This window comes from Xyrauchen texanus, chromosome 15, assembly GCF_025860055.1.
Source record: "Xyrauchen texanus isolate HMW12.3.18 chromosome 15, RBS_HiC_50CHRs, whole genome shotgun sequence".
In the NCBI taxonomy this organism is placed as follows: Eukaryota; Metazoa; Chordata; class Actinopteri; order Cypriniformes; family Catostomidae; genus Xyrauchen; species Xyrauchen texanus.
Window position 1 is genome coordinate 14371126 of NC_068290.1, and position 26004 is coordinate 14397129.

At 37.8% G+C, this 26004-nt stretch overlaps 1 long non-coding RNA gene across 5 annotated transcripts in view; it reads left to right on the forward strand.

The window, feature by feature from the left end:
* The first annotated feature begins 2858 nt into the window (after positions 1 to 2858).
* Positions 2859 to 26004, forward strand: part of LOC127656312 (uncharacterized) — a 42616-nt gene continuing 19470 nt past the window's right edge. Inside the window, exon 1 of one of the 5 annotated variants that reach the window (XR_007972149.1) lies at positions 2859 to 2942. This is a non-coding gene — a long non-coding RNA (uncharacterized LOC127656312). Of the gene's footprint in view, positions 2943 to 11260; positions 11383 to 11594; positions 12437 to 13501; positions 13638 to 15301; positions 15403 to 26004 lie in introns of those variants that run through there. The other 4 variants (XR_007972147.1, XR_007972146.1, XR_007972150.1 and 1 more) reach the window with 4 other exon arrangements.

Sequence of the window (26004 nt, forward strand, 5' to 3'; positions counted from 1 at the left end):
TGCATGTGTGAACCTATAAAAAACATGTGTAAGGAAACCACAACACAGAAGACTCTGTACCTGTGCTGAAGACTCTTTACACTTAGATGCTCAGAAAAGAGGCAGAACTTGTTTTGGACTCTTTAAGTCAAGGCAAGGCAAGTTTATTTATATAGCACATTTCATACACAATGGCAATTCAAAGTGATTTACATAGAAGAGATTAAAATAAGAATTTAAAAAAATAAGAATATTATTCTTAACAAATAGACTATTTTGGGAAAGATATGCCCACATATGTATTGTAGCATCTGGACCAATCAGACACACATTTATTCATTATTTAATGAATAAGCAAACAGATTTCTCAAGACTTTAGCAAGTAGAGGCCCACGCAGGCTCCAGTTATGTCTGATCCCCCACTGATCGTTATCAGCAAAGGAATGCAGAAAGCGTGATTCGCTCCTTTCCCCCATAGGAAATGGACACAAAGCCCAGAACAACAGACCTTTCTTCATTAAATTATAGACAAACTGTCTATAATTTCACATGTATATCCCCAGGACATTGTGTATAGGATCATTACTGTCTTGTAAAGTGTTTTTGAAATATATACTGTTTTATGCATGACTTATGACAGGACTACCAGCTAATGTAAAATTATTTAGTATCATGTTTCCTACCAAATGAATCCTTGTGTGACATCCTGCACAATTGTATAAATATATATATAATTCTGACAACATGCATTGTATGCTTGCTATATTAATCAGAGCATAAAGGGGATTAAACTAACCCCAATCATGCAAATGAGTCAGCTTCCAAACAAAGGAACATTTCCCTCTTGAAAATTGCACCTTTCTCATTGGTCAAGCCAGACTAAAGAGGAGGGACCTCCAGCAGAAGTTAAAAGACACATCCCGCCTCTTACTCTCTCTCTCTTCAGGCCTCAACACCTCAAGCCATGTGCAACTACCTTGACCACAGAGTCAATGAACGCCACCGTTCATCATAATTTCTTCATTCAACGTGGAAGTAATTGGTTGCAACTTCAACACCATCGACCCAAGAAACCATCAAGCCTTTCTCCTGCAACTGCATCCGGGCACTCTCTCAACTACCAATGCAATTGCAAGTATCGTACCAGTAACTATCTGAACATAAATTAGTATAAGATGAAAACCCCTTTGTAACAAAGGTGCTTTTAAATTAAAAGCTCGATGGTTCTCTCAGATGGTCAAAATGACTCTTTTCATAACTGCGTTTCCCCTATTCTGTTCCGGATTAATTTTATTTTCACTTTTCCCTTTCCCCTGTATGAGTGTTTTGTGTGTATGTTTTTGTTTAAATTAGTTATGTGTTCGTATTTTAGTTAAATAAACTTTTGTGATTCTGATTGAGTTGATTCTGGTCTGCTTGTAAATCAATGTAAATTTAACGATTCGATCTCAGCTACAGGCTAAGAAAGAGTTATTTTTGTGTGGCCACAAATCCTTCCTGAGAATTGATAGACAATCAATACTGAGTGTTCGCTGGACGAACAGATACATTGATTGTAATATTAATTCAGCTACCTCAAGTTGATTCTATTAACCGATCCAAATGTTCATAATTAATCATAACGAGTTATGACTGATTATTCATGTTTCCTTTTTAAAGATATTTTTGACTGTGTATATTTGAATAATAATCTCATCCCTGTTTCTAAAAGATTCATCTTCAAATCTATACCCATATGTGTAATATTATTGTCAATAAGCCATGAGAATAATATTACTCCATTAAGAGAATTAATCATAATTCTGTTATTAAAGCTAATTCCCAACAGTAGAAATTGTGAGCTGATACGAGACGTTGTATTACGATTTTAATGGTGGAGAATTTATTCAGAAAAATAATCTATTTATTTGTCATTTATCTAAATTATAATGGTTGTCAAACGTGACTGATTCCATTATACATTTCCTGACATAGTAATGTGGAAATAAGACTGTTTAATTTCATTCCTAGCGCATACTGTTTCCCTTACAAACAATGGTAATGTACACGACACTTTAACCCATACAGTGTACATTTATCACACCAAATTCACTACATATATTGGTGTGAGAATCTGGGCAATTTAACTGATTACTGTTTTTTTGTGCATTGTGAAACGTGTTGACGTTCATATGCATCAATGAAACTGTTTTCATTAGTGTTGACCCAGATCACAAATCACTGGTGTTGGTTGCTATCGCGATGAAAGTTCATGGGAAGTCCTAAAGAGACTCTTCTGGGGGAATCTACCATAAATGCGCAACATGCCGAAGCCATATTGTAAACACAGTACAGCTAAGCGAATAGCATAACACAACCCGCCAAACTAACCAATTAATGAACTTTCATTGAAACCCCTAAATACGCTACAGTATCTTGTGATTATCATGGAAACATCATGGTAAGAGTACTATGTGTGAAAAAAACAGCCCACTTATCAGTATCATTAAACTATTAATTAAACTTGGGGAAACACAAAAGTCATCATTCTTTTCTTATTTCTTCTTCTTTTAACCTACAAGAAATGTTTTGCTTCACATTCTCCTTTTGTGTTCCATGGGAGAAACAACATGATGACATGACTATCCTTTATTTAAGTTAGAGTGCTTTTACATCACTTGAGTTTAGAAAGATTCACTATTGAGTAATTGTATACATTTATTGCTTTTTATCAAAAAATACTCTTGGGACTGGATAGAATCCTGATGCTGAAAGCTGAAACAGTACAAAGTTCCATTGTGTTCTCTTTCTGAGAAACCGTTTCTGTTAAATAAGTTAAATAATGACTGGCTACTCTCTGGATGTCTTTTCCACAGTTAGACATGGTTTATGGATTGGGCATTTGTTTGGCTTGCCGCCGAAGGTCTACAGGTCGCTGTTGCCAACCCTGCAGATCAAACATGCAACATCTTCTGCCACTACAGGTGAGCCTCATAAATCACTTTTGCAAGCATGGAGCAAGAGTGTGTAATTACAATTCATCTACTACTATAAAATGCTATTTTTAGTACATTAAGTAGCACTGTTCATGCAATGGGTGGGCTTGATTAGGGTGTGCTCCTTGGGAGTTATCATGAGGGTGTAATGTGATACCAGTCAAACACAGACAGAGAAGTCAGACCAGTGAAATTACTAAGAGAATGTTTCATGATTCAGAGTTTTTAGCTATTTTGGTTAAGGCCAATATAGATCCAAAGTGAACCCCATTTGATCCAGGAAGAAAAAAAGTTTGTCATGACAGGTTGCTTGGTCACTCAACCAGTCATATTGGTTATATTTTAACTGATACTGTATGTATTTATAAACAGTGTTGGGAGGGTTATTTTTTAAATGTATTCCACTACAGATTACAGAATACATGCTGTAAAATGTAATTTGTAACATATTCCGTTAGATATCTCAAGGTCAGTAACGTATTCTAAAAACTTTGGATTACTTCTTCAGCACTGGTAGATTTTTTCACTTGTTTTGACTATAAAAACTCTGCCAGTACAGTAAGACAAAATACATGTTAAAAATACATTCTCTGAAAAAACTAAATATCTTGTGCAATGTTGTATCTAAAACAAGATCAATCCAATTAATCTTGTTTTAAGGATTTTTAGATAATTTTACAGGTATACAAAAATTATTATCTAATATCAAAGGTCTTACTAGAAAAAAAAGAAATAATAATCTAACATGAATTTTCTTGTTAAAAAAAATATGATCGTGCCTGGTAACGTGCATGTAAAATGGCTAGAAATAGCATCATCATTGGTAGCGATAGAGAGCCACCCTGGTGATTTATGTTGCTACCGCTAACATATTGTCTGACCAAAATTGAACGTGATGATTCACTATGTCAGAATGGAAAGCTTTCACAGCTAAGATTTAGCTGTGGAAACTCCATTTCCAAGCAGTTGATGTGCTTTTTCAGCCTCCAGTATGTGTTGAGCAGCCATACGAGGTACGTGCGCTTTTCAAGCAATGTAAGGATGCAATAAAAACTGACTCATTCCCGGTGAGAATAGTGGGGAAATGCAAGTCTATGCCTGAAGATGGCAGCCCCTCCAATCTGGGCGAGCGCCGAGTAGGGAATACGCCAGGTCTCAGTAAGCTCCATGTGAACCTCAGGGAAGAACGATACTGCTTTCCGAACCACAGTCTTTTGACAGCTGAATGTGTGCAGGAATCATTAATTCAGACAAGTATTTTCCGGCTTGACAGGAGGTGGCCACTCAAGGCCTAGCTCCTCGACTGCCCGTAACTAGAATCAGTGGCAAGTGCACGCTCCTCACCCTCACTGCAGGGAGAGGCTGCAACATCTTCAGGGAATCCCATCCACTGATGTGTGTCTGTCATGGCCAAGAGAGGGCTGATCCATATGCATAGTCAAAACGAGACATGCATTTGAACTTCGGTTTTTGTAATTAATGAACGTGAACTAAGGCTGTCAAAGTTAAGGTCAACCCATTTTTGTTAGTTGAATCGCATTTGCTGTTTTTTTTCTCGCATCATGTGTGTTGCATTTTTAAGACTGAGTAAAATTAAAAATGGTTTAAATTTTTAAAAATGCAAATCGAGACCCCTGCATTCAATTCCATTTTGTTTTGATCCGTCATTCTGTTGGACGCAAGAATGCATATTGTGTGAACAGCCACAGTTACAGCAGGTTTTGGGAATTATGAGGTGTGATGACGTTAGGCCATTCAACTTGTAATTAGACCAGCACTGTCCATTAAGTAACATTAGCATTGATTAAATATTTATCTTTCAGTGTTTACTTGATTCTGGCCCTGCTCTTGAATAATGCACAACTCCTCCTGTCTGTCAATATTTATCCTTGTTACCATATTTGCTGAATTACTTCAGTGCTTTACGATCTTTAATTATCATGTCATGCTCTAGTTTCCCTATTCTTACCATGCGCCAATAAAAATAATGTGTTTTCTTTATGAAGTAATAATAATAATACAAAGGCAGCTAATTTAAAATACAGATAGGCTAGATACAGTAAATAGCAGCAAAAGCATCTTCTTTGCACTAAGTGTAAATAGTGTTAGATATTATTTGCACTCCCAATTAAATTCTAACGTAAAGTATAGGGGCATCTTTGCAGCGTGTTTATTGTGTTTATCTTAATCGCAACTTAACCTTACAAAAAATAACCATGGTTTTACTGCAGTAACAATATATTGCCATGGTATTTTGTAGAAAAGTAACCACAAAATTAAACATGGTTACAATAATATCACTGTAGTAACACCATGTTTAAATGCATGAAAACTACAGCTTCTATACAAAAAAACATGGTTACTACCATATATTATTAGAAAATCATGGTTAATTTTACCTGGATCATACCATCCTCTGAACTCGCTGACCTTCACCGTGACCAAATCCCTGCGAGACAATCAACATTTATGTTTTTTATTTATTATTATAAGTAGTATTTAAAGGAATTATAAAGAGTAGAGACAGTAAACATGATGGGGAAAATTGGGAAATCCAACCCGGGACTTCTGCTTCAATAAACATTATTTTGAACATTATAATTTTTTGATATCTCTAAAGAATAGTTGTAAAGCTGGCAAGACCTCTCCTCTTTTGTAAAAAAAAAATTATAATAAATAAAAAATAAAAAATTATATATATATATATGTATATTCTTTGTATTGAAGATTTAAGATGTATAACTGACTGTATTTGATGGATAAGTGCCGACATGTAAAATTTGTGGTATAAGGCTGTTAAAGTACATTATGTTAATGTTTTCCCTTGTGTTGTTTTTTTTTTACACGGCAAAATAAATAAATCTGCTTCAAAACAACAAATATTCACTGTCTTAACACACACTTCGCCATTAAGACGACATTTGGGGGCGCAATTTGTCTTCAATATCTGTTTCTATCAGACTATATGTGTGTAAATAGCGCCGCTGTGTGGCAGCTGCTATTTATCCCTAGTGCAAATAGTTACTCCGCAAAATAAATAATAATAGTAACAATTATAATAATTAGTATTATTAAAATGACACTAACAGTGGTTAGTGTACAATTTGGTATGTACCCAAAATGTTACATTATAGTCTGGCATTTTATGTTGTTTCATTCAATGCTATATGAATGTTTTTATTTTTCCAAATGTGGGAGGGCATATCTGCAGCACAACATGCTTTTGTTTTGGGAATTCTATTTATTACTTAATCAGAAATCCCACAATATCACTTGACTAATTAATGCAACATTAACCATGAAATGTAATTTTTATTTATTTTTTTATTACATTTCTGTACAAACCTTTTAGGCACTTGTGAAAAATGTTGCATAGTGAGGATGTCTTAAAAAAAAAGTAATAAAGTTTTCATTTATCACTTAATTTCATACAAAGTCCATTAAACATAAAAAAGCTAAATCAATATTCAGTGTGATCACCGTTGCTTTTAAAACAGCACCAATACTCCTAGGTACACCTGGACACAGTTTTTCTTGGTTGATGTTGATAGGATGTTCCAAGCTTCTTGGAGAATCCACCACAGTTCTTCTATCTATTTAAGCTGTCTCAATTGCTTCTGTCTCTTTATGTAATCCCAGATTGACATGTTCAGTGTGGGGCTTTGTGGGGGCCATGACATCTGTTGCAGGGCTCCCTGTTCTTCTATTCTAATCTTTGCAGTAATTTGGAAAGTAAAAAATTTATTTGCAAAAGTAATATTTGTGCGTCTATATTTCCTATTGACACACTAAAGCTTAAGATATATATCTAGATACAAAATTATTTTGTGAAACATCTTGTGTGTCTAAGATTTGCACAGTACTGTACATAGCTCATTTTTTGTAAAGATCCATTCGGAAAGATTCATTTTAGACATTAAATAGTTTTTTTTTTTATATGCCACATTGTGTTTATATATTTTTGTTTGAATGCACTCCTTTATCCCTGCACAAATATAGGGATTCTAATGTTGAAGGGCCTCCCCTTTCTCCATTCAGAGATGGATAAAAAAATAATTTGATGATTAATTTAATGATATAACATCCATATTTTCAAAATCAAATGTCAGTCAAGTCTTGCATGAATGTTAGACATTCCAATGGGGAAACATCTTACATGATATTACTGATGTAACAAACAGCCAAATTCAACTAATTTCTCTTTCTTTGTGTGTTCATTGATGCTAGGCTAACGCTCCTACAGCAAGTTAGCTATAATCATATTAAGACGATCCATTTTGATCTATATGGTAATATAGATTTGGTAAATCCATATAAAATACAACAAATAAGTTAATGATCAATTTGAATGAAGATATCCCCATCCACATTCTTACTAGTTCCTTTTGTTGTTGGAGATATCTCCAAATTTCAGATACTAGTATTTATTCTGTTTTTGATATCAACTGTTCACTTCTGACTGAATTATGTGTATTCCGATTGTTACTAGTGCTTTATTAAACAAATATTTATTACTAGTATCTAATGATTAAGCACTAGTATCTAATGTAATAGTTACTAGTAACATAAAAATAGATACTAGTAAGTTTTAAGGTATAAATGTCAAAACAGCTAGCATATGCTTTTCGTACATCTTAATTTTGGACTGGACTGCTCTGCATTTTTTGATAAACACTTGTAAAACAAGCACACACTGAGAAAAACTGCAAGGTGACAACAGTTACAGATGCAGATGCACCCTCTACTTCCCATTGATCTGCGCCTAGGTAAGGATACGTTCATTTAATTTTTGCTGGGATAGGGCTGTCCCGTTTTCCACAATCTGTTCACCCTGGCCAGAACTCATACGGCCATTTATACACACACAGGGTTGGGAGAGTTACTTTTGAAATGTATTCCACTACAGATTACAGAATACATGCTGTGAAATGTAATTTGTAACATATTCCATTAGATTACTCAAGCTCAGTAACGTATTCTAAATACTTTGGATTACTTCTTCAGCACTGGTAGATTTTTTCACTTGTTTTGACTGTAAAAACTCTGCCAGTACAGTGAGACAAAATACACTTTAAAAATACATTCTCTGAAAAAACCTAAATATTTTAGGCAGTGTTGTATCTAAAACAAGATAAATCAAATTGATCTTGTTTGAAAGATTTTTAGATATTTTTACAGGAAAACAATAAAAAAATTATTATCAAGAATATGATGTTTGCCCTAATATCAAAGGTCTTACTAGAAAAAAAGAAATTAAGATCCAATGTGAATTTTTTTTCTCTCTCTCCTTTTCTCCCCAATTTGGAATTCCCAATACACTAAGTCCTCGTGGTGATGTAGTGACTTGCTTTAATCCAGGTGGCAGAAGACAAATCTCAGTTGCCTCCACATCTGATACAGTCAATCCGCGCATCTTATCACGTGGCTTGTTGAGCGCGGTACCGCAGAGACATATCGCTTGTGGAGGCTTCATGCTATTCTCCATGGCATCCATGTGCAACACACCACACACCCCACCAAGAGCAAGAACCACAGTATGGTGACCACGAGGAGGTTACCCCATGTGACTCTACCTTCTCTAGCAACCAGGTCAATTTGGTTGCTTAGGAGACCTGGCTGGAGTCACTCAGCACGCCCTGGATTCAAACTTGTGACTCCAGGGGTGGTATAGCATCTTTACTGGTTGAGCTACACTGGCCCCTCAACGTGAATTTTCTTGATAACATATATGATCGTGTCTGGTAACATGTGCATGTAAAATGGCTAGAAATAGTATTTAACTTAGCATAAAGCTGACAATTTACACAAGGTTTATTTCTATTTCTTCTGCTCCAAACTTAATTCAGTCTTACTTCTCTGTTTGTTTTCCATCTGAAAGGAATAAATATTAAATGAAACAAATGACAATAAAATGCAAAGTAATCTCTTCAGTAATCAAAATACTTTTTGAATGTAACTGATCTAATTACCAATTATTTAAATTGTAACTGTAGTGGAATACAGTTACTTATATTTAGTATTTTAAATATGTAATCCTATTAAATGTATTCCATTACTCCCCAAACCTGTGTGTGTTTGTGTGTGTATATATACACTCACCTAAAGGATTATTAGGAACACCATACTAATACGGTGTTTGACCCACTTTCGCCTTCAGAACTGCCTTAATTCTATGTGGCATTGATTCAACAAGGTGCTGAAAGCATTCTTTAGAAATGTTGGCCCATATTGATAGGATAGCATCTTGCAGTTGATGGAGATTTGTGGGATGCACATCCAGGGCACCAAGCTCCCGTTCCACCACATCCCAAAGATGCTCTATTGGGTTGAGATCTGGTGACTGTGGGGGCCATTTTAGTACAGTGAACTCTTTGTCATGTTCAAGAAACCAATTTGAAATGATTCGAGCTTTGTGACATGGTGCATTATCCTGCTGGAAGTAGCCATCAGAGGATGGGTACATGGTGGCCAAAAAGGGATGGACATGGTCAGAAACAATGCTCAGGTAGGCCGTGGCATTTAAACGATGCCCAATTGGCACTAAGGGGCCTAAAGTGTGCCAAGAATACATCCCCCACACCATTACACCACCACCAGCCTACACAGTGGTAACAAGGCATGATGGATCCATGTTCTCATTCTGTTTACGCCAAATTCTGACTCTACCATCCGAATGTCTCAACAGAAATCAAGACTCATCAGACCAGGCAACATTTTTCCAGTCTTCAACTGTCCAATTTTGGTGAGCTCTTGCAAATTGTAGCCTCTTTTTCCTATTTGTAGTGGAGATGAGTGGTACCCAGTGGGGTCTTCTGCTGTTGTAGCCCATCCGCCTCAAGGTTGTGCGTGTTGTGGCTTCACAAATGCTTTGCTGCATACCTTGGTTGTAACGAGTGGTTATTTCAGGCAAAGTTGCTCTTCTATCAGCTTGAATCAGTCGGCCCATTCTCCTCTGACATCTAGCATCAACAAGGCATTTTCGCCCACAGGACTGCCGCATACTGGATGTTTTTCCCTTTTCACACCATTCTTTGTAAACCCTAGAAATGGTTGTGCGTGAAAATCCCAGTAATTGAGCAGATTGTGAAATACTCAGACCGGCCCGTCTGGCACCAACAACCATGCCACGCTCAAAATTGCTTAAATCACCTTTCTTTCCCATTCTGACATTCAGTTTGTAGTTCAGGAGATTGTCTTGACCAGGACCACACCCCTAAATGCATTGAAGCAACTGCCATGTGATTGGTTGATTAGATAATTGCATTTATGAGAAATTGAACAGGTGTTCCTAATAATCCTTTAGGTGAGTGTATATTGGGAAGAACATGCAGTGTAAAAAGGGCACCACATATGGCATAATGTGAAAACATCACATCAAGGTGTGCTATTTTTATGTTCAATGCAAAGGTTTGAAGGCTAAACATCTTGAGGAGTTTTAAAAGCCAATTGATTGCCTCTCTATTATATTTGCATAGACTCACTAAATGATATACTATCAGGAATAAAGTGGATCCTACAAAGTAACAAGTCCACAATGTTGTAATTATTTTGGCAAGGCATTTAGTTTATTACACAATTTGTGACTGAACAGACAAAAATGAGAATTCTCACCCCAAGGCATCTTTAGTGTTGTTAAAATGCAATAAACAAACTATGTCACACTTTTTCAAAAATGCATATTTTTTTGGTTTCATGATGCATACAAAATAGTACATATTAAACTAATTAAGTATTTATTGTCTAATTTGAATATTAAAATTTTTGGGGCAACTTGTAATTAAAAAAAGAACATTGTAATAATATTCACAGTAATAACTGGGCACAATTTCATTGAAATACAATATATTTTGTAGCCTACTCTATTGACCTGTAGTGTCTGCCCTTAAAGCTTTTGATAAATGTACCCATATTTTAATTTGCCCATTAAAAGATTTTTGCTTTGAGTAAGCTAATTTCGATCTCTTTATAGCTAAAATTCCATAACTACTGCAAGCATCGCGAAAACAAACTTAAAGAAAAGATAATAATGCCTGTATTATAAACAAGAAAATGCTCTATTACAACTTCCTGCTATTTCAAGCATTATTTTTAATCGCTTACTGTTTACGATATAATACTAAATGTGAGTAAATGCATCTCGCTCTAGAGCGAGTTGCAGACTGGTTCGTTTAGGCCTACCCTGTAACGCCTCATAGTTAATGAAGTCAGTTACGTTGAGGCAGATAATGGAAGAGAATGGTTGTTCTTGATACTGGAAACTACAAGTACCATGCTGTTTGCTCTACAACTTCCGGTATCTTTGGAAAAATGTTTCGGGGGGAGAGGGGTTGGAAAAAGAGTAGCGGAAAACTATCCGTGTTGTTGTCTGCGTGAAGTGAAACTAGTTGGGGGAAGAGGAGGGCCAGTGCCTTACACGTAATAGGGGAAGGTAAGAAATGTTACTTATTAAGCTGATGATGCACGCGCACGTGAATCAGCTACTACGCAACGCAGAGGAAATAAACAACCTCTGGACTGTTGAAGCAACGCAAATCTCAGCTTTCTGCTGTGATTTCAAAATAATGTTCACTAGTGCTGCTGCGCATACAACAATTAGTTTTTCATATTATATATTCTCCCTGAATGCAGCCAATGTGTGTTTTATTATTCAGTCTGCTAAAAACACACTCTGCGTGAATACTTAGATGTGATCAAAGTTTTAATTTGTATCGGCGCTGACACTCCCCAACACCTCCGCAAGTTTGCTTTCCGTTTTTCTTTTATTTGCATGCATTCATTGTGCCATTACAACTCTGAACGGTGCATTTCCTCTCTAGTCTGTCATATGAATTACCAAAGAGAGCGAGAGCGTTTGTCTTGTTTAACAAATCTGAAAATGTGTGCAGGGAGAATGATCAGCTGACTTGCAGAAACGCACGAGATTAGCGGTTTTACAAATACATTGCTCACATTGGAATACTGATATTTGTTTATGCAATATTTGGTTTCCATGATGTTATGGGGAGGTTTAGTTTTGATTATTTTTTTTTTTTAAAAACCTATAAAGAATATTGTTTGATTTGAACCAAAAACTACCTTAGGCTAGTTTGCCATCCTCGATCCTTTTGACAATGCGCGAGTCAAGTGATGAGCTGCAAAACGCGCGCTGTTGAAACCCGCGTCTACTCGCACTGCCTTCTCATCTATCTAGTATTTCACATCTACCACCTGTGAAATCTAACGTAGCCGTTCTTATCACATGCAACGACGTATCTCTTCGCCACAAAGTAGGTTGAGGAAGATCTCATAATGATGATTCATTTCCGTAGAGCATGTGCGATTATTTTTCTTTATTGTGCACGGGTTGTTTTTCTCGATCAGCTAGTCTCGTACACGCCGTGAGAAGATCGCAGGTCCATCATAAACCATCACTCACTGATCGGGTGGATTTCTAGTTGCTTGAGCGCAGTCGTGAAGGTTTTAGATGGATTGATCGTTTCAAGGTAAGATGAAGACATCAATTTACTAATTTAATACTATTCACAAATATTGTCCTTTATTGAGACCGACTTATTTTACTCCCAACTATATCTTTCCTGTAAAACCCCTATCTCAAGGACACATAGAAGTGTTGGATAAGGGGTTTTGTTGTCATCTTCTAATTGACCATATTATATATTGTAGTTATTTCTTCTTTAATAGTAATTTATCCTATGCCGTTTGCATGTGTCAATTTGAAAGCTGTCTGTTTAGCCTCTTTGGTGTCAAAACTAAAGGCTCTCACGTAGCTTCTCGTTGTAAATCTAAATGGTTTCTTCTGAAAGCTGTGAAAATGTAAAAGAAAGAAAGAAAAAGATGTGCTGATAGGTTGGGGGATTGGCAGACTGGACTATTAAATATTTAGCACTGTTTTTTTTTTATTTCTTAAGATTTGTGTTAGTTCAAGTACAATGGCAATATATCACACAATTTAATATGTTGTAAATAACATAAACATAAAATTGCTAAAACATTTTTTATATAAATTCTTATTTAGCACTATATTTACTTAATTTCAATAATAAATAATCAATAAAGAATCTAAAAATATATATATAGTATTTTAAATGGTAGATGGCAATCAAATTTGAGTTATTTATTTGCACATCAAGAAATTGTTAATATATTAGGAAAAAGGACGTAACAGTACATGGATGGCATGGCATGGCATGTCAACGTTAACAGTGGTATTTTCTAAAAAACAAATACAGAATCAAACAATTGTACAAAAAGTGCATAGTGAATGCACTTGTAGTATATGTGAATCACTTTTAGTTTGAAGTTGCACTCACATGCTAGCAGCAAACTTCTGACAGTTTAAATAGCCTGGATTGCCAACTTGGTCTGCTCGATGTCGGTTTAAATTTGGTATCTTTGGAGTGCAGGGTTTTGGAAAGAGAGATTATGGCTAATCCAACAGCTCAGTGCAAGCGAATCATACATACGGACATGTCCGAGCCTGAACCATTATTTCCGTCACCAAAGCGGTTGAAGTCCACTGTCTGGGATTACTTTGGGTATGATAAAGACCCACGAGGCATCATCAATGTTGATGGTTACCCAGTCTGTAAAGATTGTCACAAAAAATTGATCGGCTCTTGAACACTTTTAAACCTTAAGCACCATCTCTGTGAGAACCATCCCACGGAAATTGTGGAGACGAATGTAAGTAGAAATACAGTATACAGAATAGTAAATTATAGCCCATTTTTCATGTAAAAAATACATTGAATCTGGTGTTTTTTTTTTAATCATTTGTAATGATTAGGTAGGCTAAAGTTATGTTTATGCTTTGTCACATTCACAAATGCAGCAAACAGATTTAAGCACTCGTTCAACATTATTATGTGCCAGTGCAAACGGTTTGTTAATTTGCAGCACAACTGTAGGCCAACAATGTGTTTGATAATTCAAATAATATGTTTTATTTGTAAAAAAAAATAGTACTAAATGGGTTTTACAGAGTGCATGTCTTTTGGTGTGCAAGAAATTGACATGGAAACTGTGGCAGAAAATGGACAGTATTGGACAAAATGCAGATAAATAAACTGCAAATTAATAATATATTTAAGTAGGTATTGTTTAGATTTAAACCAAATCACAAATGCAACAAATTACTGAATGCATACAAATGCATATCTGAAGTGTTAAAGGTGCATTCAGTCATTCTAATCTAATACACATTTTGTCAAATTTTTGCAAATATCTCCTCACAATCTGCTTGCTGTCTGTTCTGTGGGTGGGCTGAAAAAAAATCTAGTATTTGTATTTGGCGCTGGATCTGTAAATGGGACAAAAACAAAGTGGATCAGACTGATCCACACAACACTACACCAGCCAATCAGCTAGAGGGAAATTCATTAGAAGAGTGACGGCAAATCTTACTGATGCAAACTTTCTAAACTCCAAGGAGAACAAATGTCTGAGAAACAGACCAAGAGTAAAAGGGCATACGAATATAAACTAAAAAAGAAGGATTACGATAAATCGAGGGCTAGGAGCTGTGTGTGCATGAATTTGGAGGGCGGAGCTTCCAAAGGAAAACAAAAGGGAGGGGTGTGTTTGTTTTGGCAATTTAGCTCAAATATCAACAGTGTTCCTCAGAAATCGCTGAGTGCACCTTTAACATGGGAAATAATCATTACAAATTATTACAATTCAATTTCATAAGTCATAAAATAACAAAATTATTTTTAGTTTGAATCATCTGACTTCTGTGCATTTTGCAAACATTTTTGGTTTTATTGTTTTACCAGATTGTGATTTGTTTTAAACCGTGCTGGATTAAGAGAGCGTCCTAATGTTCAAGATCAGGATTATAGTTGAAGAAATCCAAAATAAAGTTCAATAATTGGTTATAACTGAAATATTTCTGTTTATCAGACTTATTTCATAACCAAATATTAAACTGCTAATAATATTATCTATGCACCTCAATACTATGATACTGTAATACTGTGGTCATTTTTGTGGCTGTTAATGCACTGTGAAAATGTCATACAGTTACACCCCTAATTGGGGGTTCCTGGGTTTGCTGAGGGTCTGGGTATAGGGTCCCTGGGTCTAAAAAGTTTGAAAACACTTGTCTAAGAACTTGAATGTGAACATGACTTAGCCAAGGTTGTCTGTGCTGTTATTGTGCCAGATGATGGAGAAGGTGGAATGTGGGGTGGGCTGAAGATTGGTTCGGACTGGCATTTTGGGCTCTTTGGTAAGTGGGCCACAGGTCCCAAGGTGAGCGGAGCTTTTCTGGGGCAGGCGTGGCAATGACGTACAGGCGGTCCAGAATAGGAGCGAACAGCACTGTCAAGTCATTCTGAAGGGGGCCAGGAATATGATCTGGTGATAGGAAATAGAGGAGACTACAGGTTTTACTTTATGGTTCCCACAACATAGTGGCTCTGATCTGGTTGAGGTCTCCGCCAGAGAGGTAGGCCAACATCTAGAACAATTTTTGTGCTTGCGGTAATATTGTGTAGGGTAAATTGGGTTTTGGAATGGAACTTCAATGTAGATGTTATCTTCCTCTACAATTGGCAGTAGTTGAAGATATTGAATATCTGGTGCATGTACGTAATGTTTTTTCTCCAAGCTACTGGCTGCTGTCTCTGTCCAAACATAAACGAGCAAACGAGTCTCAACGTGGAGAGGTGGGATTCTATTTAAAGATCACACAAGCAAACCAGCTGCTCCCATTTCCAGTCAATGTAATTGAATCACCATATCTAGTGGAATAACTTGGATTTGAAAGTTCTGTTTATAGAAAAGGACCTTTTGTCTTCCTTTTTTTATTTTCTCTTTCTGTGTCGATTGTGTTTGGAGTATGAAGCTGTGTGGTACTCCAGGCTGCTTGATGTAGGACACCCACTTTTATGTGTGTTAAGTTATTCTTAGGCAATGAAGTTGTAGGCCTAGTTTTATACATAAGAGGGTGGTAGTAGCAAGGTCTGGGGATGTTTTTGAGCATACCATCTGTTTTAGGTATAATTTCAATCATTGTATCATCATTGTTTCAAACATTTAGTGACATCAAAGATTTGGACCAAATGGAGAGCTAGTTTCAGGCTCAAGAGTATTTAAATTCACAGTGTTAGAGTGTGGAATGGCCTTGGCATTCATGTATTGGGAAGTTCTGAAAGAGGATGGAGAATCAGAGACACACAATAGTTGTAATAATAGAGTGCACATTTGTTACATTTCTCTTCCAGAAATGTCCCCTTGCCAGGGGACAAAATTTTGCAATCTTGTTAACATTTTTACCATCAATGTGTGAAAAGAAGTGATCAAAAGGAAAAGACCATATACGGTCATGCTGCTCAATGATAGTGCTTCAATAGCTTCCTATGCACTTCCAACTGATTTGCCTTTTTCTATTTTTGATTTATAATTTCTTAAAATGTGTTATTCTGTTTATTACTTCTTTTGAATAATTGGATAAAAAGCCCATTTTTATTTTCCATATTTTATTGATGACACATTATTCCATATCCTGCCCAATTTTCTCCTCCAAACAAGGTGCAAAAAAGGCTATAAAACAAATCTAAATGTATAAATGTAGACTTTGTGATATATTATGTGCAAAACATATAAATTATACCGTATAAAATCAAAAAATAATACCACAGTTTGAAAGCAGCCGGACAGTTTTGATCAGTTCATGATAAATGATAATAGTGTTTTTGAGGCTGCAGCCACAGACCTGGATGAGCTCACAGATAATGTTACATCATATATCAGTTTCTGTGAGGATATGTGCATTCCTACTAGAACTTATTTAAAGTTCAACAACGACAAACCGTGGTTTACAGCAGAGCTCAGGCAGCTTCGTCTGGCCAAAGAGGATGCTTACAGGGGTGGGGATAAAGTCTTGTGCAATCAGGCCAAGAACACACTTAATAAGGAAACGCTAAAAGAGTGTAAATGCTTTAGAGTGGCTAAAAGAAGATACTCTGAGAACCTGGAAAACAAGTTTTCAGCTAACGACCCTGCAACAGTGTGGAGTGGCATGAAACAACTCACAAATTACAGGACTCCTACCCCCAACCCTGTGTTGGACCAACAACTGGCGGACGACCTGAATGTGTTCTACTGCAGATTTGAAAGGCCCAATCTCACACCTCACACCCACTCTGACCTTCACTTCCAACAAACACCAACACTTCCTGCAACCCCCCTCCTGCTACTCAATCTGCACTTAAGATCTATGTAGATGATGTGAGCCGGGTCTTTCGGAAACAAAAGACGAGGAAAGCTTCAGGCCCAGATGGTGTCTCACCAGTGTGTCTTCAATCCTGTGCTAACCAGCTGGCCCCCATCTTCACACAATAGATAGATCACTGGAGCAGTGTGAAGTCCCATGCTGCTTCAAATGCTAAATCATTATTCCTGTACCAGAGAAGCCAAAAATCACAGGAATTAATGACTAAAGACCTGTCGCCCTGATGTCTGTGGTCATGAAATAATTTTAGAGACTGGTGTTGGCCCACCTGAAGAACATCACTGGACCCTTTCAAGATCCCCTTCAATTTGCTTATCGAGCAAACAGGTTTGTAGATGATGCAGTCAACATGGGATTGCATCATATCCTGCAAAATCTGGACCGACCAGGGACATATGCAAGGATCCTTTTTGTGGACTTCAGTTCGGCTTTCAACACCATCATCCCAGCTATACTCCAAAGTAAATTACAGCAACTCTCTGTTTTCATGTCTATCTGTCAGTGGATTACCAGCTTTCTGATGGACAGGCAGCAGCGTATGACACGGGAAACTCACTTCCAGCACCTGTGAAATCAGCACTGGTGCCCTCAGGGATTTGTGCTCTCCCCACTTCTCTTCTACCTGTATACCAATGACTGCATCACCACGGCCCCCTCTGTCAAGCTCCTGAAGCTTGTAGACCACTGTCATCGGCCTCATCTGAGATGACGATGAGTCTGTATACAGAAGGGAGGTTGAACAGCTGGCTGTTCAAACAACCTTGAGCTGAACATACTCAAAAAGGTGGAGATGATTGTGGACTTTAGGAGGAACACCCTCAGCACTGTGGCCGCAGTTGAGTCATTCAGGTTCCTGGGCACAACCATCTCACACGACCTGAAGTGGGTGACACACATTGACTCCATTGTGAAAAGGACCAGCAGAGGTTGTACTTCCTTCAGATTCAGTTCTACTCAGCAGTCATTGAGTCTGTCCTCTGCACTTAATAACTCTCTGGTTTGGTTCAGCTACGGAATCAGACATTAGAAGACTACAAAGGACAGTTCGGACTGCTGAGAGGATTGGCTGGAAAAATCACTTTAGACAACACTCACCCTGCATATTACCTTTTTGAACTGTTGCCTTCTGGCTGATGCTTCAGAGCTTTGAGCACCAGAACCGTCAGGCACAGGAACAGTTTTTTCCCTCAGGCTAGCCATCTCACCAACAGTTAAAACTGCCCCATTGAGCAATAACTATGTGCAATACATAGTTCAGTGTTTTTTATATTTATCCAACACATCCAACCTCTTCTGCCATTTCATTCCTCTGGGAGGAAAAAAAAATTGCACTGTACATAACAGATTTGTATTTTGCACTGTACATAACCGGTGTGCTTGTGTTTGTAGTGGGAAAATGTCTGTGCTCTAGCTTTCAGATTTGATGTTCTCTCAATGTTAATTTCAAAGCAGCCCCAAATATTCGCAGCATGATTGCCAAAAGCCCCTACAAACTGATCTGGCATGCTGCTTTGCAAGCAATGTCTCTTTGGCCAGTGCACCAAATGGCTGAGGTGTGTAAACATTGCACCTATGGTGTCTCTGTCTTTTGATCTATGCAGAAGTGGTGTACAATGTGCAATGTTCTGGATTGGCAGGTTCAGCCTTGGGTGCATCAGAGTTAAGAGGAGCATCTGAAAAGGCAAATGTTTTCAGCCTGTCTGTGGTAGGCAGGGAAGAAGCTGCATCAGCACACCCATCACAACAGCAAAACATGGAAGCCAAGTGTAGTATTTGACCTTCACATCATCATCTTTCAAGAAAAGCTAATATTTTCTTTTGGGAGCGCTCTTCCTTCAGTATTCTATTCTCCTCCAAAGAACTATGTTAGCTGTGTAGTAACAATCGCTGTGTTTGCATTACTAGCGGTATCCACATAACAGTTAAATGTGTTTTGAATTATAACTTTCTTGTGTGAAAATGCCTTGAACACACAAACATGAGTCGGGAAATGTTGCTGAAGTTGATGTTTTTTCGTCTTACAGCTGGTACCCATGCCTTGCAATGCCTCTTTGTAAACTTGGCGACCTGAGTTCCATTGTTTGCTTCCAAGCTGGAAAACTGAAAAATCGCACTCCATTTGTGATATGCTTTACATGCCAGTCATGAGAACGGTTATGGCAGTTGATAATACATCAAGCATTCACAAATTCATTATTCATTATTTCATTATTAAAATGAAAAGGTCATATAGCAATTCATGCTCAATGAAGTGTTTATATTAATAGCTTCCAATGCATTTTCAACTGAATCGACCTTTTCAATGTTTTGAAATTTCAGATTTTTTGTTTTGTTTTGTTTTATATCATTAATGAGGCAGCACTAAGACAGCTTGGTTCAATGTAAAATCTAATTAGTTGACCTTAGATTTTAAGGCAATCAGTTTGCATGCTTTTTCTAATGAAACATTATTTGGATCAAGTAAAGTTAAATTAATTATTTAAGTAGTGTTAACTACAGACGTGACTGTATTTTAAGTCTAGGCCTTCAGTGCGATGCATACCATTTAAGGAAACACAGTTTCAGAATGAATAAGACACCATGTGCAATCATACATTACGTGACAGTCAACTAATAATACCAATTGACATTTTGAAAACATGCCCATGCACCAAAGCCAGAACCAAGAAGGTCTAATATGAAGAAAATTCTCTATTAATATTTACGATTTAAATTTTGCTTGCAATAAATTTTTTACTCGGGGTACACGGTTACTTTTCAAACTTGATCCGACACTGAATGCTCAAGCATCCTAATTTACACATAGTAATCTCCTGATGTTGCAAAAAACTCTTACCAATTTGCTTGCAGTGAAAATCTGTCTTCCTTTCCTGTTTAATTAATCAATCGCACTATCATGCAGAACGTCTCAGGTTTTTAAATACATTAGGATCTCTTTCTCAATGGCGATAGCGGCAGTGATGACAGCCGACTCGTCAGCAAGAGTTCTCAAGAGTTTTCAAGAGTTCTCCGCTCTTTGCTTTCGAATTACGTACATCACTTAAAGCGTGATTTTGTCACTGAAGGCTAGCTAGAAGGCCTGGACTGGGATATATCCTAAAGACCACACCCACCAAGAACATATAAATCAATCTGATTGGCTGATGAATCTGATAATCTGACTTTAGATGTCCATTCATTTGCAGTGTTGAGGGATTCTGCAGAAATTCTGAAGGCCTGACGGGGTGGAGCTCAGACTCACGCACTGCTCCGACAAAGGAGAATGGCTTCGGGCATGCGATTTGTGAAACAGTTGTCACACTGCTTGTTAAGCATCAAGGAATAAATTCTGATTGGATAAACCTTTTGTTTTTTGCTATTCGTTTGTAGATGTCTTAGGAGTGGAAAGTGATTGAAAATACATGGGCAAAAAGGTCAATGAGAATGAAAGGATGAAAAAATATTTATTTATTAGGCATGTTAAGCCAGCAGAGAAGGCTTTGCTGGCCCTGAGAAATCGCCACTGGTTAAACAGTTACTAGTAAACTAAAGTCATCTGTGATAAAAGTATTGCTGTTTTTTATTTAATTATTTAAATTGAGTTATAGCACGTCTTATACAGTATAAGGGAAATTACGACTGGACTCTAAATTAGCCATATGGAACATTGGCTACTCTGTTGTTCTTAGTGCATATTAATCTGCAATTTTGTACAGTACAATTGAGTAGAGAAGAATTACTTAAATTTAACAGGCTCAAAGTTCACCAGAGGTGACACTAATCACCCTATATGATGACTTCACACAAATCACAACTATCAACCAGCTACAACAAAACAACAACTATAGTCATAAGAATTAAAATCATATACATTTATTTAATAACAAATATTGTATTTCTCAAACTTATGTTTCCTTGTCTTGAACAAACATACATAGCTTATACTTAATAATTTTCAGTTAGTAGATCTAGAAGCCAAAGTTTAAAGAACGTATATGAGGTATGATTCCAAAATGTGACATTTCAAGTAGTTTCATTTGGACCACTTGATTGTTTTCATTAATTGCAACTTTAGGGTTTAGAGAGGAATGGTAACTTACAAAAAACAAAGCTTAAGTTCAAGTCAAGTGGTTTTTATTGTCATTCAACCATATAAAGTTAGTACAGTACACAGTGAAACGAGACAACGTTCCTCCAGGACCATGGTGCTACATAAAACAACATAGGACAAACACAGAACTACATGAGACTACACAAATAACATAAAACAACATAACAAGTGCACGTGCAAACGTGTGCAAAAAGTACGGGACAGTACAATAAATTACTAAAAACTGACAGGACAATGGGCACAGTGAGAGACAGTGCAGCACCGACCACTACACAGTAGTGCAAAAAGATGACAGTTTCTTAAAATGCCAAATGTAAACATAACATACTATGAGATGGTGTTCTATGCACATAGCAGTTATTGAGGTAGCAGCCAGGTATAAAGTGACAATAAATAAAGTGCAACTCAGGACACATGTGTGTCAATCCAGTCTCTGAGTATTGAGGAGTTTGGGGGAAGAAGCTGTTACACAGTCTGGCTGTGAGGGCCCGAATGCTTCAGTACCTTTTGCCAGATGGCAGGAGGGTGAAGAGTTTGTGTGAGGGATGTGTGGGGTCATCCACAATGCTGGTTGCTTTGCGGATGCAGTGTTTTTGTAAATGTCTTTGATGGAGGGAAGAAAGACCCTGATGATCTTCTTAGCTGTCATCACTATCCTCTGCAGGGCTTTGCGGTCCGAAACAGTGCAAGTTCCAAACCAGGCAGTGATGCAGCTGCTCAGGATGCTCTTATAGTCCCTTTATAGAATGTAGTGAGGATGGGGGGTGGGAGATGTGCTTTCCTCAGCCTTCGAAGAAAGTAGAGATGCTGCTGGGCTTTCTTGGTAATAGAGCTGGTGTTGAGGGACCAGGCGAGGTTCTCCGCCAGGTGAACACCAAGGAATTTTGTGCTCTTGACGATCTCCACAGAGGAGCCATCAATGTTCAGCATAAAGCAGTCACTCTGTGCTCTCCTGAAGTCAACAACCATCTCTTTTGTTTTGTCCACATTCAGAGACGGGTTGTTGGCTCTACACCAGTCCGTTAGCTGCTGCACCTCCTCTCTGTATGCTGACTCGTTGTTCTTGCTGATGAGACCCACCACTGTGGTGTCATCGGCGAACTTAAAGATGTGGTTTGAGCGGTGCATTGCTGCACAATCGTGAGTCAGCAGAGTGAACAGCAATGGACTGAGCACACAGCCCTGGGGGTCCCAGTGCTCAGTGTGGTGGTGGTGGAGATGCTGAGAGGTCTCCCAGTCAGGAAGTCCAGGATCCAGTTGCAGAGGGAGGTGTCCAGGTGCTGAGGAATTATTGTGTTGAATACTGAAGTCTATGAACAGCATTCAAACGTATGAGTCCTTTTTATATAGGTGGGTGAGGGCCAGATGGAGGGTGGTGGCGATGGTGTCGTCTGTTGAACGGTTTGGACGATACGTGAACTTCAGTTGGTCTAGTGAGGGGGCAGCTGGGTCTTAATGTGCCTCATGACGAGCCTCTCGAAGCACTTCATGATGATGGGCGTGAGTGCGACAGGACGGTAGTCGTTGAGGCAGGACACTGAAGACTTCTTTGGCATGGGAATGATGGTGGTGGCCTTGAAGCACGTTGGAACGATGGTGCTGCTCAGAGAGATGTTGAAGATGTCGGTAAGAACATCTGCCAGCTGGTCTGCACATCCTCTGAGCACTCCAGCAGCCTTCTGTGGGTTGACTCTACGTAGAGTTTTCCTCACATCAGCCGTGGTAAGACCGAGCACCTGGTCGTTGGGAGGAGGGGTGGTCTTCCTCGCCACCACGTCGTTCTGTGCTTCAAACCTAGAAGGGAGGCGTCTTTGTCACAGGCAACTGATGTTGTCCTGTAGTTGGTGATGGCCTGGATGCCCAGCCACATGCGTCGTGTGTCGCCGCTGTCCATATTTTAACAGTGTCTGGCGATTATAGACATGAACACCGCTTGCTCCAATGTCCATATGCCGTAAAAGTCTGGTTAAGTGACAAAAATAGCACCATTTTGGATCCGGAGTGGCCGCTGCGTGCTACCGTTCCGCCATCTTGGATCAGCACTATCAGTTACTATATATACATCAGTATATAGTTGAGTCAACTATACATTTTTTATTCGATATTACCATTAGTATTTATAGTCTTCCATGCTATTTTATCTGTCTTTCTGCATTCTGTCATTTACAGTATGTAGTATATCAGTCCCCTGAAGGTGTCCTTTTTAAAACAGCATTTTAAATGATACATGACAGAGTCTGAGGTGTTAAGCACTCAAAGACAAAATAGGCCAGTTACATCCTTTTTTTCATACTTCATATCCTGAGGGAGGCTGTGATGTGTGTGTGTGTGTGTGTGTGTGTGTGTGTGTGTGTGTGTGTGTGTGGGTCGGGGTCCATATTAGCATGTGTTAGAGGTGGCAGAGTTGTGAGGCAACACTCTCTTTGCATCTGCAACATGCTTACCCTGTGTTCCCTTGATAATATTATAGTTACGTAGATGTTCAGTTTATGTCTCGTAAACCACACTACATGTATGAATGTAGCATAAAGCGACACATGTATACATTTGCTCTTACCTTTTAAGGAAGTACCATGCACATTGTTTCAGTTACAGTGTGACTCACCACTGTTGATGCTTTTGGTCCAGGGATGTGTGAGTGGATTTATCTGAGACAGATATCTGATCCCTTTTAGGACACTTGATTCCAATTAATTCTCTCAGCTCTTTTTTCCATCCAACATGTTTCTCAGCCATCCCTATCAGTTTAAATTGGATTTATCAACACTAATAGCATTTTTGCTACTGAAGATTAAATCAGAGATGGGATTAATACATCTGTCTTAAAGACTTACATTTGCATTTTGCAAGACAATGGATCGTTAAACTAGGATAGGCCTAATACATGGTCTTTAGGAAACTAAAAAGTGCATTCAAATCATTGCTTCATCTCATGAAATTGCTTAATTTCACTTTGGCAGCAAAGTTGTTCTAAATATTTTGTGTATATTCGATATATCACCCAACCCTACTGTACAGTAATGTTCTGTATACTGCTGATTATTATATTAAAATGTACCACTTTTTGAAATAGAACACAATATGCAATAAAGTGTTCCATACATTGATATTATCGTCACATAACCTCATTAAGCAGCATTCATATAGCATCGGAATAAAAAAACCTGTAATTTTGCATTTTATCAAGTTTTGTGTAAAATGACTTTTGCAAGTCTGATGAAATAATGAGCATCAAGAAAGCAACCAAAATTGCATTTGATGTTCACGTTGACGTTCCCAGTTCCGTTAATATTTCACTCTCGAAATGGAAGGTTGTGGGCATTGAGTTATGTGATATAGCCTAGTGTCTCATCTGATGTGCTCTTGTTGTAGACAACACATTTTGGCAAATGTTGTAGATATTGTGAGTATTCCATACAGAAAATATGCATACTACAAAAATATTACATGTAGGCTATTTTGAACAGACCAAATGTCTAGCCTCCAAGACTGCGTGCTACCAGGTCAAAAAAATATTTGAGTGAGGGGCCCTCATTCATAAAACATTTGCAGAACAATTTCTGTGTAAATTGTTAGGAAAGCTATTCTTGCATAAATTGTCACATTTATGTAAATTTAGCTATTTTTGTAAGAATTATTATATTGCAGTCCCTATTTAACAGAAATGTGTTCTTGTGTTTCATGAATTGAGGGTGTGTATACTGCTCTTGTGGTATAGAAGTAGTTTGATCAGAACGTCTTTTTCAAGATCTCCCCTTTGAGACTTATCTATACCATTGCTGTTGCAGTGTGGGCACCACAGTTACAACAGGCAAACCACTTTGCCCAAACAAGAATCTAAGCCTTAATTGACCAACCAACAACTAACTCTCCAAGAATTCCCGTACAATCAAAAATCAAGCTATTTTCAGATTCTTATTCTGATGTGCTCCTAGTCGGCACACATTGAACAAATGAAAACCCCAAGAACAACTGATCACGATTATGATGATACATTTTTATATTGTTAAAATTCTGTGTGATTCTTCTCACACATGAATGAGTAAGAAAACTGTAGCATATTGGACAGTATTCTGGCTGCCTGGTCACTGCATCACCATAATGGTATACCCAGTTGTTCTCAATGAGATTTGCATAAGGGGCAGCATTGGCTTTTTAGAGAAAGAGTACACAGATAAGTACCATTACACCTTTCTAAGGGTTTAATGGAATATATTGACTATATTTATTTTGTTCTTCCAAGAACAGCCTGAAAAGAGAACATTAGTGAGTCTAGCTTTATTTTCAAAGTACCAGCAGGGGTAAATTAATATAGTTTTGCTCTTTTATATCTACATTGTACATATAAACTGCCATGTTTGTTTTCAAATTCAAGCTTTTTACCATAAACCACTTACCAAACATGTCATTACTTTTTGAAGACTTACATAAGACATAAGAGTACCGTTTTCATATTACACAGATTTTGTAGTTTGAGTCATGTTTTGGGAAGATCATTTGGTTCTTGAGGAACTCCCAAACACAAATGACCACAGTTTAGGAGTATTTTGGTTTCTGAAACCCCAAAAATGTGAGGATGCAGGGATCATGGCTGAAATTATTATAACCTCAGACTGCTTAACTGGCCTGGCTTATGCTCACTGCATTCCTGCATGCTTAATGGCTGCGTTTTCTATAGACCTCAGCTGACTGGCATGTTTCCTGTAGAAGCTGGGCTTACAATG